This window comes from Mastomys coucha, unplaced genomic scaffold, assembly GCF_008632895.1.
Source record: "Mastomys coucha isolate ucsf_1 unplaced genomic scaffold, UCSF_Mcou_1 pScaffold10, whole genome shotgun sequence".
In the NCBI taxonomy this organism is placed as follows: Eukaryota; Metazoa; Chordata; class Mammalia; order Rodentia; family Muridae; genus Mastomys; species Mastomys coucha.
In genome coordinates, this window is record NW_022196892.1 from 1,288,022 (window position 1) to 1,303,432 (window position 15,411).

General features: G+C 40.2%; 1 long non-coding RNA gene across 2 annotated transcripts in view; it reads left to right on the plus strand.

Annotated features, from left to right (window-relative positions):
* The window catches only part of LOC116072978, a 154,786-nt gene that overhangs the window by 28,419 nt on the left and 110,956 nt on the right, over positions 1-15,411 (plus strand). For both annotated transcript variants that reach the window (XR_004111614.1, XR_004111613.1), the window contains exons 3-4: positions 8,998-9,077; positions 9,698-9,823. This is a non-coding gene — a long non-coding RNA (uncharacterized LOC116072978). The remainder of the gene's footprint in view (positions 1-8,997; positions 9,078-9,697; positions 9,824-15,411) is intronic.

Genomic DNA, 15,411 nt, shown 5'->3' on the forward strand with positions numbered 1-15,411 from the left:
CCTTGCTTACTTAGGGAGCATAAATGGAGATCAAGTTAGAAAGCTATCATAGAGTCATAGGAAGTGTCAAGTCCAAGTGAAGTTGTAAAAGTGAGTACAGGCTCAACATTTCCCATCCTCTTTAACCCAATCCAGCAACCCCTCCCTTCACTTGATAGTTCTGCACCCTGCCTTTACTTCCTTCTCTGTCAATCTTGACCTGCTGATCCAGGACCAAGTATTTGCATCCTGTTCTACTGCTAAGGAAAGCTGTCCACTGGAGGCCACATCTGCACCTCCACATTTCCTCCCTTTTTTCTTCTACTGACATCTGTCTGTACTTTGCTCTTTACCCAAGAGTCTGCTAGGAGATGACAAATGGCTTCCTGGATAACACAGTGGGACACAGACTATCCTATTTCATACAAATGGGCTGTGTATATTGGTTTCCTCTTGTTCTGTACCAAGTTGCCACAAATTTTATAGTTAAAAACCAATATGGATTTAACTTAGATATGTGGAGAACTTAATTCCCAAGTCAAGGTGGTGTGTTCTTTCTGGAGGCTTCAAGGGAGTGGTCCTTAAGCTCTTACCAGGGTGTTCTGCACGTTTGTCACTCTCTCTTCATCTTATTCTATTCAATTGCCTCTGACCCCCAGTTGTCTCTCACAACTCTCATTTTGTTTCTCTTCTCAGGAGGCCCTCAATGACATAAGGTAGGTCTAATATCAGGTCTACATGATACTCTAGGTTGATATCCTTGACTTTCTAGAGAAGGTGATATATTCACAGAGTCTAAGAATTATGGCATAGAGATCTTTCTACATGTATGTGTTATATGTGTTGGGGCGGGGGCAGAGAGCAAACTCTTCTCAGCCTACAAGTAGTTTTCTGGGGAAAGAATTCTTAATTTAGTGCTTCAAATCCAAACACTATGTAAGCCATTTTCAAAGGAGTGAAACTTTATCAAGTCCACATCTTAGGTATTTTAAGTTGTTACATTAGTATATATAGGATGCTTAAACATGCTTATGTTTATAGCCCCTCATAGTGATGACACTAATTATAAGTGAACACAAACCATTAAGTGAAGCCCTCTAATATGAAGGATGATGTAGCTTGTGAAGAAATGATGGGTGTGGTCCTGACCAGCAGAGTCGTTCTGTCATACTCATGGCAATCTGCACCCTGCCCCCGGCTTCTGCTCCCTCACCCTGGTGGACTGGTGGATGAGAACCTCTGAGGAAGGTTAGACCCACAACATCCTGTGTCTGTTTTAAGGAACTTCCCTGAAGGATGGAAAATCTCACTACTCTTTAGAACATTTTGGCATTTTCTAATTTAATTTTTAAAAAAATTTAGGATTTCATGTATATTATATTTACATCATTTCCACCTTTTCCCCTCCCCTTTCAACTCCATCTGTGTCCTCCCACTCCCTTTCAAGTTCATGACCTCTTTTATAATAATAATTATTATCACATATACCTCTTTTCTAATTTTCCCAAGACAGTAAATCTATGTACCCAGTCCCAATACAGATCTAAACTTATATGACAGACTTTATTAGAAAACGATCAACCAGGTGATCCAGGACGTTGGTGTGTATGCATGTGTATGTATATTTAGTCTTGCAAATTGCAATTTAAATTGATTTGAGAAGTACTGTTTTAACTGTGATTTTAAAGGTGAAATGTTATTCAGAAAATTCTTTCTTATACCTATATTGTATAGCACTGCTTATCCTTTCTTCTAGAAGTTTCAGCATTTCAGGTTTCACATAGAGGCCTTTGACCCATTAGGGGTTAGATTTTGTGAAGAATGACAGATGTGGGTCTCATTTTCATTCTTCTATATCTGAACATCTAATCTTTCCAGCCCTATTTGTTGAATATGCTGCTTTTCTCTAATGTGTGTTTTTGGTGTCTTTGTCAAGTATCAGATTGTAGTTATGCTCGCTCATTCTAACTTGGGTCTTCTGTTTTGTTCCATTGGCTTACTTTAAAGGGTTAACAAGAGCTTCTCAGGAGTCACTCATCCTGTTAGACCTTGCTTATGGATAATGTCTACACATTTGGTATTTGGAGAATGAATGGATGGACAGATGAACAATGTCATAAAGCTGATTCTGGATTTCAGTTTAGTAGACTGCTTAGATGGCAGTAAGTCAAGAAAGAAGGTGAGGGAAGATAAAAGAAACATGGGAACCATCTGGGGTCTGGTTTGTGTTTCCTCATTGGCTGAAAGTCAAGAATGTGACAAAGCTTCTGTGAAGATCCTCTGGATGAAAATAGTGTTTCTTTTTCTGAAATATCTCAAACAACAGCATTAAAACAGCTAACGAACCATGCTTAAGGTCACAAAGTCTGTCTTACACTCTGCAACCTTTGAATTGAACCTTGTAGGCATCCTCTCTGGTCCTTCAACCTTAACAAGGAACCTCATTAAATGCCTTAAAACTTCACTTCTGAAAGGAAGTTCTTCATAATAAAAGAAAAAATAAATCTAAGTTAAAACTTTACTTAGTTTTTAAACTTTGCTTAATCTCTGAATCATGTAGGAAAATATGCCCACTGAACGATGCTGCTTCAAAGCTACAAAAATTAATAGTTTTTTTAAAAGGATACTCACCAAACCCTTTTTTGGAGGTTTTTAAAGAAGATTTATTTTTAATGTTTATCTGTGTATATATGCCTATGCCATGTACATCACATGAGTGTCCATGTATGCCATGTGTATGCCCATGCATACTACATGTATGCTCATGCATATCACGTGTGCCAGTGTAAGTCATATATATGTCTGTGCATGCCACATGTGTGTAGGTTCATGTCACATGTATAATCCATTTGTGTGCCAGTGTATGCTGCATGTATGTCCATGCATGCTATCTCTCTCATATTTATATATATGTATATCTATGCATATGTATATGTGGTATATACACCACATTATGTTCATTTATCCCACATATATGTATGTGTTTGCCAATATGTGTGCCAGTGTATGCTACATGTGTGTAGGTGCATGCCATATGTGTATTAGTGTATGTTACATGTGTGTTCATTATGGCAAATATGTACCAATGTATGTCTCATGTATGCCAGAGTATGTCATATGTGTGCCAGTGCCTATGGAAGTCAGAAAAAGTGACTTGCATGCTAGGAACCAAATTCATTTCCTTTTAGAGCAGTCTGAGCATTCTTAGCCACCAAGCCATCTTTCCAGACCCTGACTAGCTGCTTTCAATGCTTTCCTTAATGCTGGCACTCTCAATCTTTGAGTATATACTTTCATTTTTTTAGTAGACCTCAACTTTGCTTCACTTTGACTTCTGAGACTCTCTCTCCCTTTCTCTCTTTCTCTTCCACTCCGTCCCTCCCTCTCCAGGCCCTCTCCTGAATTTTCTTTGTTTAAGTTAAGATTTTTGCCACACCTAAAAGACACTGGTGACTAGTGAGGTGAGAGTACCATTGGAGAAGAGCTAATACTATTCTTCAGCATGCATTCAATAACTTTTAAGCATAAGGTGAATGATGATGTGAAGACAGCATTCTGGTTACTAGAAATGACTGTCACAGGATGTCTTCATAGTGGCTTCTTTGATTTTTGAACAAAAATGTATCAATTTTAAAGTTTTTTCTCCATACATAGATATATTATCCCTTTCTCCTAAAAGATTGCTACACCATGGATCTGGTTGGGATCTTTCTAGTTAATTTGAATTTTTAAATATATTATTAATCTTTTTTTTTCCTTTTTGTGTCTCTTTCTCTGTCTGTTCTCTATCTGTTTGCCTGTCTGTCTGCCTCTGGTTTTGTGTGCGTGTGTTTGTGTGTGTGAACATTTCTTGGGTATATTCATGAAACGATTTCTTTTAAGTCAAGAAATCATAATTTTAAGGCTTTATTTTGGCTTATAGTTCAGAATAATGAAAGTACATCATGGAGGGAAGGCATGGCAGGCAGCAGGAACAGGAAGCTGAAGGTGCACATCTCGACTATGAGCGTGAACCAGAGACAGTGAAATGGAAGTGACTTGAGGCTTTTTTTTTCCAGTTTTTTTTTTTATTTTAGATATTTTCTTTATTTACATGTAAATTTCTCCATTCCCAGTTTCCCCTCCAAAAAACAAAGAAGCAAACAAAAACAACAAAAACAAACCCCTGTTGCCTCCCCCTTCCCCATGCCTGCCACCCCGCCCTCTCCCACTTTCTGGCCCTGGCATTCCCCTACACTGGGGCTCAGAACCTTCACAGGGCTGAGGTCCTCTCCTCCTATTGATGATCGATTTTGCAATCCTCTACCATACACATGCTGCCTGAACAATCAGACCCCTCCATGTGCAGACCTTGGTTGGTGGTAATAACAGGAAGCAACAACTACTTTTCCTGACTTGAGGCTTTTAACCCCAGAGCTTGCTTGCTGACTTTCTCTAGCAAGGCTGCTCCACCTCACTCCACACCCCATCATCAAGAACATCTGCAGGTCAAGTGTTCAAATGCCCAAGACTATAGGGGTCATTTCTTACTTAAGCTGCCACGGGACCATAAGTTAATATTCTGCCAGCTTCTGTAGACTGTGGTTGACATTTGAATTTACATCAATTACCCCACCCCACTCCTTTCCTTTTTCCTAATGACTCAGAAGAGTTGTCTGCACTGATGGAGTTAGGCAGGTCCTCTCATCTCATCTTCTCTTCAGTCCTGTCTCATTGGGGCTTCTTCTTCACCACTGGATCCAGATATCCATAGTCACTGATCAATCAAGCCCTACTCAGTCTTGTCATCTCAGGGCATGTCATGAGTTCTCCTCTGTACATTCTGCATCCTCCAGCAAACCACAGCAGCTCCAGCTTCACAACTTTGGTCCATGGATAGCTACTGTTCTGATCTAAGGAGAATTGTTCTATGGGGTAATTGAAACCTCCTGGTTGTTCTTCTACTTGTGTGCTTATTTAATTCTAATATTTCTATCTCTAAAAATTACAGGTGAAATCCTAACCTCCAACGTGACTTGATTAGGAGATATTTGAGGAGGTAATTATGCCACAAAAGTCCTATGAATAGAATATGTACTTTTATGAAAGAGATCTGAGAGCTAGGCATGGTGGTACATGTACATAATCCCAGTATTTACAAGGAATAGGCAGGGAAGCTCAGGAGTTTAAATGAATCCTTGGCTACAAATGAAATAGGCCAGCATGGACTACAAGACTATATATACATGAGATCTTGTCTCAAAAGAAAGAAAGAAGGGAAGAGAAAGAGAAAAAAGAAAGAAAGGAAGGAAAGAAGAAGAGGAGAAGAGAGGAGAGGAGAAGAGAGGAGAGGAGAGGAGAAAAAGAGGTCCAAGAGAAGGCTCTGGTCACTTCCAGGCTTCTTTTCTGCAAGTCAGAGTGAGAAACACCTATAAGAAAGTAAGGCTCCTCTGACAGTACCCAACTAGTACAGAAGTAGAGGCTCACAGCCATCCATTGAACTGAATACAGGGTCCCCAATGAAGGAGTTACAGAAAGGACCGAAGGAGCTGAAGGGTTTGCAGCCCGTTTGGACGAACAATAATATGAACTAACTAGTACCCAGAGCTCCCAGGGACTAAACCACCAACCAAGGAGTACACATGGTGGGACTGATGGCTCTGCCAGCATGTGTATAGTAGAGGATGGCCAAGTCGGTCATCAATGGGAGGAGAGGCCCTTGGCCCTGTGAAGGTTCTATTCCCCACTGTAGGGGAATGCCAGGGCCAGTAAGCAGGAGAGGGTAGGGTGGTGAGCAGGGAGAGGAAGGAAGGAACAGGGGTTTGTTCTTGTTGTTGTTTTTTGTTTTTTGGGTTAATTTTTGGAGGGGAAACTGGGAAAGGAGAAATTATATGATATGCAAATAAAGAAAATATCTAATAAAAAAAGAAAGTATCTAATAAAAAAATTCTTAAAAAAAAAAGAAAGTAAACCTCCACAATACTAAATCTTTAAACATGTGATCTTAGACTTTTAGCCATCAGACTGAAAAGGGAGTTTATATTGTTTATAATAGTTTATATTGTTTATAATAAGCCTTTGGTATTTTGTTACAGAACCCTGGAAGGTCTAAGAGAACCTTCTAGTTTCCAACATATCCTTCGCATAGGAAGATAGCTTGACTCTGAACATAAGCATCATCATGTGTCTGTCTAATGGCTGCTAACCTCACTGCCGGAATATCCTCAGAGATTCGATAGTGGTCTATATGACTTGTAATGATCATGTAATGAGTGGTAGCTACTCACTGTCTCATTTTGAATGTGCCTCTTGAATATACTAGCCACTCTCCTGTTCATCAAAACTTTTACTCTTTGCTGTTCCCAGCGCTGCCAAGCACAATTGTTGCCTCTTACCATCCTGCTCTGCCCTTGCTTCCTGAGCTCTATTGAAAGAGAGGGCTTCTGTCTATGCGTGGAGCTTCCTCCCTGGAACTCCTCTCTAACCATCTTGTTTTGTTTATCTCCATTGCACACATCACCTCAGATTGGACTTCATATATATCTGCATCTGTTTGTTCTCTGCATAATGTCCCTAGAATCAAATACCATGAAATCGGAAACTATTATCTACTATTATTTCCCCAGTGCCTTGCATTATGGGGCACACCTAAGATATATTGTGATTATAAATAAACAACTTTAATATTCTTTGCATTGTATAACAAAGCTACTTTTTATGAAAGCTTTCATATGAAGCATATCAAACTTTTAAAAACCTAGTAATTTGTTGGCACTTCTCCATTTCCAAAGTGTTTTTCCACAGCATTAGTCATAACAGCTCTTTGGTTTCCTGTCTTAGTGATGTGTGGACATTTTATCTAATGCTATATTAATACAAGTTTGGAAGGTGTGCCAACGTCTTTGATGAAATAAGATGAACTTAAGAAATATACCTCCCCTCTCTCATGCTATATCTTTGATTTTTGTGGGCAAACACTGGCAGGCAGCAAGGTTGCTGGCAAGCCTGGGGTTCTGCAGCCGGCCTCTGAGTTTATGGCACCCTCTGTGGGCTTCTGCATTCCTCACGTTATAAATTTCACATAGCCACCCAAATGGTGGATGTTACTGCCCATATGCCACACGGTACATTTGACTCAGTAATGGGATGAGTCTATGATTTCCATTCTTTTTCCAAATGAGCATCCTATGTCTTTGTGAACTATATTTCAGTCCTTTTCCAAGTAGGCTATGTTGTCAATGTCTGAGTCTCTCTGGAATTGTTTTACCTTTTAGGGGATTTTAGTAGACCACACAGGAATCCAGCTTATTTTACTTTTATAATTTCATTCAAACTCTTGTTTATGACATTAGCTTCAGCACTTCAGGAACCAGAAATGGTTTGGCTCCGGTGTCTACTTTTCCTTCCTACTCAGTGATTCATAATGTCTGTTGAAAACTAACCCTAAGTCTGTACTACCTGATATGCAGCAAGCACTGATCTGCCCCTTGATGTGAGGTGATCCTACTCTACAGGAAGATAAACTCCTCCAGAGCATGAACATGAGCAGACTGCCTTTTCACATACCCAGAGGGATCAACATTTTAGTTTTTCTGCAATTAAAAGTTTAAACAGACACAACTGCATGTGTTTGTGCTTATGTGTGTTCTCGAGAGTGTGTGTATGCATGAGTGCACATGTGTGTAGGTACTGTGTACATGCCCATGTGGATGCATGTGAAGTTGATGTTGGTGTGTCTCCCTGTAGCTTTCCATCTTACTTTTCCATACATGCTCTATCATGAACTTTGAACCTCACTGCTTCCCGTAGACTGGGAGGCCAGCTAACCCTTGGCGCTTGAGGGTCTTTGCTCTCTCCCATTGCTCATATTGTAGACGTGCACTTTCATACCTGGTTTTTATGTGGGTGCTGGGATTGGAGCTCAGGTTCTGACCAAGCACTTTATCCACTTCCCAAGCCTCAAAAGAGACATCTCAGAACCTTCTTAATTCATTCAAATCAGCCACCTTGAGTTGTCCTTACTGAACGACTAAGAAATAAAAAGAAAATTTGTATTAATATAACAACAGTACAGACTCCTAGGAATGGCAGATTACATTTATCTAGAAAATATGTTGTACCTAAATTACCACATAATAAACACTGTGGTTGTTTTGTTTTTGTAGCTATTGTTTGTTGTTTAGCTAGGATCTCACTACATAGTCCAGAATGGCCTTGAAAGCTGAGGCAGAAGGATCAATGGAGCCCAGCTTTTCCCATAGCCAGGACCACTGTTGAGCACCACAGCCCCCAAGTCACTACTTAACTATTTTTCATGCTCCACAGCTCTGCCTTCTCTGACGTTTTGCCCTTATAACCTGCAGATTTTTGTGCTGTTGAAGAGGAATGGATTCTTCCTAGGGTCCAGATTCAGCATTGATGTATGGGATGCAGCAATTCAAATCCCAACCACTAATCGTATTCTTATGTGTCTTAGGTGTCTGGCTCTATCTAGTGCTTTTTCCCATCTTGAAATTATTACCCTTTGATGAACATTTTAACCAATGCAGATTTTGGGTTTCCCTTCCCCATGGATACTGGGGTATTTAGACTACAGGAGGGTCAGTGATATCACTTTTAAAAGACTCTTCAGCTAATTCTAATACAAAGTCAGAGACTGTTGCTACTTCAGAGTCCCAAGCAGGCATGAAACAATACTCAATGAACAACTCGTCAAGATGAGAAGCAACTTAGCCACAGAATTAGAAATAAATGTCTTTATTTTGCTGTCCCTCAATGTCATCAGGAAAAAAAAATCATGGCAGTGGAAACTTATGCATCAAAATGAGTGACCAGGAGGAAGGGAAGTGAGTGGGATATAAAGTGAATAAAAAATCAGAAAAAAAGTTATAGCTTTTATGTTTATTGGAAATTATAGATTGGTGGGGGCTCCTGGATACTATATGCATCAGATCCCAGGGCGACCAACTTTTGGCTGACAGAAATGCCCTTCTAATACATACTGATCACTTACTTTAACCCATCTTTTTTTATTATTAGGATGCTATTCACACTGTTTTAGACGTCACCCTAATAGCTGACCCATCAGTGAACTTCTACTCTTCATTGAAAATTTTGAGGTGCAAAGACTTGGCTCTCTGTTTTTTCCCCTCTGTTTCCTCCTGTATGAATGGCTTTGGGCCCTCTCCAAGCCTCTGACTCTGTACTTTGCACACACTGATACGGAAATGTATTGGTATTCTCTGCTAGATGCATATGAGTTCTGTTGAATCAGGTAAGGGCTTCAGTGGTAACTTTTCTGTAGGGAGTCTAATTACGTGCACATATATATTGTGCATGTGAGATGTATGTGTGTGTCTGTGTCTATTTGTATGTGTGTGTGAGTCTGTATATGTGTGTGTGTGTACATGTGTGTATGTGTATATATATGTGTGTGTCTATGTCTATGTATGTGTGTGCGTGTGTGTGTGTGTGTGTGTGTGTGTGTGTGTGTGTGTGTGTTTGCTCAAGTGGCTACATATGGAGGCCAGAGATTGAAGTCAAGGAACCTTCCTCAATTGCTTCTCTACCTTATTTTTTCCTGATTTGTTTTTGGACTTTTTTTGTTTAAATTAATATATAATTAGACCATTTCTCTATTTCCTTTTCCTTCCTTCACTCCCTTCCATATCCCAACCTCTCTCATATCCCTCATCATTTCTTCTCACATTGATGGTTTTTGTCATATTTTTGGAGACAGGGTCCCTTGATGAACAGCCAACATTTTGCTATACTGGGTGGCCAACACAACTCTGAAAATCTCTGTTTGCCTGCTCTCCAATGCTGTGGTTACAAGTGGAAGCTCCAATAACCATCCTTCTGAAGTGTAAGTGCTGCGATCTGAACTCACACCTTCAGGCTTAAGTCCAAGTCCTTTACAGAGCATCACTCAACTAATTCTGCCAGTGTTATCTTCTCCCCACAAGACTCGTGCTGGCCATCTCACAGAGCAGTTTCCTTGTCTCTGAAAATGTTGTTCAGAAACCACTCAGAATATGTATGGGGGTTCAAGTTGCCAGGCACATGGGAAGGGAAACAGTATTTATTAATGCAATACATTCTGAAAAAGAAGCAGTGATGTTCTGGCTCACGTGTCCTCTCCCCATTCCCTGCTCTTCCTCCACTCCTCCTCTTTCTTCCTCTTCTATTCTTCCTTCCCCTTTTTCTTATCCCTTTCCTTCCCATTCTCCCTCCCCAACAGCTGCATGAGCACATGTTAATAACACACTTAGGAACCCATGTTTTACGACAGGGTTTTCATTCAAAATGCATCCCGAGGTTGGCAGGATTCCTGCACTAACTGTATTGATATGGATTTGAAGCTCAGAGGATTTTACTTGCCTGGAACTATAGACACCCTGATCTCTCTGATTCTGAAGACTGTTGTCTTATGTGTCTTTGAGCTCTTTGGATAGTTGGAACATAGTAAAAGAGACATCAAACTATACAGTTCAAGCTGTCATGTACTTTCTTAAGCCCAAAACTTTGAATGAAACAATTTGACAGGATGAGGAAGGGAAATACTAGGTCCTGGTAATTTGAGTGAATTGTTGTATATTTGTGTGTTTCTTGTGTCTAAAGAATGACACATGATTATAATTAACCAGTTCAAAAAATTTCTCATGATAAGTGGAAGAACTCTTCATGTTGAAAAGCCCTGGAGAGTCTTTAAATAAGAAATTTCTAAGAGGAGTCAAATATCAATAAAACATCTGTGCAACTAATCAGAAAGGTGGAAAGCCACATTTAGTCAACAGGAAGATTCCCTAAAGAAAGACATTACTCACAGAAGTACCATATGATTTATTTGCTGTACTCAATTTCCATCTGTCTTGTAAATTGATTGTATACATATTGAGTTCCAGGCATCCAGCCAGGTCGAGGGGCTGAGACCCCTCCCCTCCCAGGGGCTGTTAGTGACAGGATCTGCTAAGATTCGGGCATGGCCCAGGGTGGTCTACAGGGGCATATCTTAAACCATATCACTGACGTTTCAGACCATTGGGGTTTGGCTGGATCATAAGCTTTGAAAAGGCTTTCTGACAATAATGGGGCCAGGTGGGTTTTGAACATCATGTTCCTTCCAGAGACTCCACTGACTCCCATTCACGGGCTCCAGATGGTAATTTTGCCAGTTCAGGAAAGATGTTGCTTAGAGTTGCTTATGTTTCTCATGCAAATGGAACATGGGCCAAGTAAATGATGTTTTACTGTAGTGTGTGGAAGCAAATGGATGAAATTGAAATCCCCCTGTTCTGTAAATTATATGCACAATATAGGAAGTGTTTATGGTCAAGTTAAAATGTGCAGCTATGCAAGCAGACAGCTGAGTAAGAACCCCATGCTCCCCCAGTCTTCTGAAAAGTAAGGATCATTTCTGTACCAAATAATAAGCCTTCTGCTTATTTCTTGTATCGAACAGAGTTCTTATCTGTTCTTGTTTCTGAAGTTTCCTTTTTAGGCCACTATAATACCATTGGTTGGTTTGGAGAGGGGAGGGGATAGAGGAGAGTGGGCACTCAGTATGTGGAGGTAAAAACATATGTCTAAAAGCACATGCCTGTATGCACATTCCTATGTGTGTATGCCTGCGTGCATATGCCTGTATGCACATGTCTGTGTGTGGAGCCTGTATGTGCATGCTTATGTGCATGTGCTTGTATGCTCACACCTGTGTGTGCATGAAAAAGCCAGAGAAGGGTGTATCCCTTTTTTCACTTTCTGTTTTATTCCTTTTAGACTGGGTCGCTCATATTCTCTGGCTAAGCTAATGACCATCAAGTCTTTTAATCATGCTATATCCGTGTTGGGATTCAATACTCATCCCTAAACAGTAAGCACTGCAGAGATATCTGTCTATCCCAAAAAAGGAAAGAGATTTTAGAGAAATGAATTCTGTATTTTCTTTTATTGGATAAAGCTATCTTAGGAAAGTCAGGGCTATGACATATCTGTTATGGAGAATGAAGGAGGAATGTAGGCATCCAAACTGGGGCATCCATTCTAGAACAGTAGCATTTCTGTGAGCATCTGTGATCTCTGTGACTTGGGCAGTCAATCAATGATGCAGAGAGTTACTACCCTTGCCTATGGTGTGGAGATGATGTACTTCAAATGGACTTCTTGTGCGGGATGGCCAAAAATTACATAAAACCATGTCCTATTCTATCTGCTGGATAGACAATGTTCGGCAGGTATTCCAGCTTAGCCTGAGGACCCACTGGGACTGAGGGTGGTAGTTTTCACTCTTCTGTGTTGGAGCAGGCACAAAGACTCAGAGAGTTCCACAGTGAACCTCAAGGAGAGTCCATTGTTTGCCCTGCGTGGCGCTGGGTGCTGAGCAGATGAAGGAAATGACTCCACCTTAGAGTAAGAGTTTTCAGAGTTTAGATCTGAATCCAGCCCAGAGACTGCAGCTTAACAATGAAGATACATTCTTAGAACCTGGAGTAGTGGCTCAGGAGATAAGAGTGTTTGCTTAGAATACATGGGGACCTGCTGTTCCGATCCTAGAAACCACAGGAAAAGCTGGTTGTGGCCTTAGGTAGGCCTGCAGCTTCAGTGCTGAGGTGGAGGCAGTGGATCCCGGAAGCTTGCTAGCCACCAGCCTCACTCCAGGTTCAATTAGTGATTCTTGCCTCAAATGGGTAATGCAGCAAGACACCTGAGCTCCTCCTCTGCCTTCCACACACATTCACAGGTATGAAAACCTGCCTATACCACATACACATAGCTCCTTCTCAAATGCTTTGGGGGCAATTTTAACATTATTGCAACATCAGTTACACAGACTAAAATATCTGTAACATTACCAGGTGATGGGAACTTTTCAATTCTGTTGTGCCCCAATTAGTACTGCTGTGGATGGAGTCTGTCACTGGCTGGATGGATAAATGAGCACAGAAGAGAGTATCAAGTAGGATGGTAACATAAAGCGCAGGTTCACAAAGTGACAGTGTAGGGAAAGTCCAACCTAACATCTGTTTTGTTAATAATGTTTTACTGGGGAGCATCCTGCTCATTTTTGTGTATCATTAGTGATCTCACCCCCTTGTGTTGACACAGTTTAGTACAGTGGGTGATGCTCACCTATGGTTTGTACATTTCTCTTTTTTTCAAGGTTAATTTTAGTATTTTAATGATATATTTTTTTGCAGTTTAGATCTTTGCAAGTAAAACAAATTAGCTTAGAATAGATACAGCACTGCCCTTGCCAGCTTCTTAATAAAACAATACATTTTTATTGCACACAAAACCAGAATATTCCATGAATATGTCCTGTATGCTTTTAATCAGTTCTAGGCAGTGTGATCTCTGCCTAAGAAAAGTTATGAATGAACATTTTCTAGTTAAGTCATGTTTTTATTGCTTTTTCTCCTTCATTTATTCCTCTCAGTTTCTCTCCAGCTCCTCTTCCATCCAAATTCCATCCACATTTTTCTGTTCTCATTATAAAACAAAAGTCTACTAATGATATGATATGATATGGTATGATATGATATAGTATAGTAGGATAAAATAAATTGAGCACATTGGTATTGGACAAAACATACAAATAGAAAGAAAAGAACCTAAGAGAAGGCATAAGTATCAGAGACCCACTTGTTCCTTCACTCAGGAATCTCATAGAAACACCAAATTGAAAGCCATATTACATACTCAAAGAACCTGGTGCAGACCCATGCAGGCCCTGTCCATTCTCTGTGAATTCATATGAGCTGTGATAATGTTGATTTAGAAGGGCTTATTCTCTCAATGTCTACCATACCTTCTGGCTCTCTAGGGCTCCCTTTCTGCAGAGTTCCCTGAATCCTGAGGGGATTAATTTGATGGAGACATCCTTTTTAGGTCTGAATGTCTCTCACTGTCTGCATATCTGGTTGTGGGTCTCTGGAATTGTTCCTACCTGCTACAGGATGAAGCTTCTCTGATGATGGCTGAAGGTTAAGTAGAACAGAATATCATTAGGAGAAATTTTGTTGCTATGTTTTCGTTTTTAAAACACTGGTATTTGAATTTACCCTAGATCACTAGGCTATCTAGTCTCAAGTCCTTTGTCACCCAAGCAGAGTCAGGTATGGGTTCCATCTCATGGAGTGGGAATCCGATATTGATGGGTTACTTCCACATGCTTTGTGGCACTATTGCCCTGGCATATCTGATAGGCAGGATACCATTGTAGATCAAAGGGCTTGTGTGTATGCTTCTCTTTTGATAGCATGCCCAATGCCTTCCTGTTCCAAAGACACTAGGACATAGGGGTGAAAGCTCTATGGAGGCACCAGCTTGACTTCTCCATTTTCTGTGAGTTGTGCAAGTGTTTGTTGGTAATGGGGCCTTAATTTTATTAGACTCTCCCTGTATCCTCTCTCTTCCCCTCCCCACTAGATCCTCCCATTCCAACCACCATCTACTCATAACTACCTATTCCATTTCCTTTTCCTAACAAAATCTGTCTCCCTTAGTCGCTTACTGTATATCTAACCTCTTTGGTGCTATGAATGGTAGCTTGGTTATCACAGACTTAGCTGATAATATTCACATATAACTAAATGCATACCAGATTTGCTTCTATGGATCCAGAAAACATCACTCAGAAGGTTCTTTTTTCAGTTCCATCTATTTGTTTGAAAATTTTGTAATTTGATTTTTTTAAATCGGAATAATCCTTCATCTTGTACCCCATTTTCTTTATCTATTCTTCTGTGGAGGGACATCTAGGTTATTTCCAAAATATTATTAACATGAATAGAAAAGCAATGAACATCATTGAGCAAGTGTATCTGTGGTAGGATGAAGCATCTTTTGGGTATATGCCCAAGAGTAGTATTGCTGAATCTTGGTGTAACTCAATTCTCATCTTCCTGAGGATATGCCATACTGATACCCAGAGTGGCTATAAAGTTTGTACTCTCACAGCAATGGATGAGTGTTCCCCTTACTCTATATCTTACTGCATGATCTCTCTTGTTTTTATTGCTCTTAGTCATTTTGACAGCTGTAAGATGGAATCTCAAGGCAGTTTTGATTTGCATTTTCCTCATGGCCAAGAATGTTAAACAATCTGGTTAAGTGTTTCTCAGCCATTTGTGTTTCCTTTATTGAGTATTTTGTTTATATCTGTACCCCATTTTAAAATTTGGTTATTTGTTTTCTTGATATCTACTTGTTTTTTGTTCTTTATGTGTTGTGGGACATTAGCTCTCTATTGAATGTAGAGGTGATAAAAATCTTTTCCCATTCTGTAGACTGGAGCCATAGTGCCCCTTCCCTTGCAGAAGTTTCTCAGTTTTACGAGGTCTCATTAATTAGTTGTTGAGTTTAGTGCCCATATTAAGGGTGTTCTGCTTAAAAAAGTTTTTCTGCCGAGTGGTGGTGGTGCACACCTTTAGTCCCAGCACTTGGGAGGCAGAG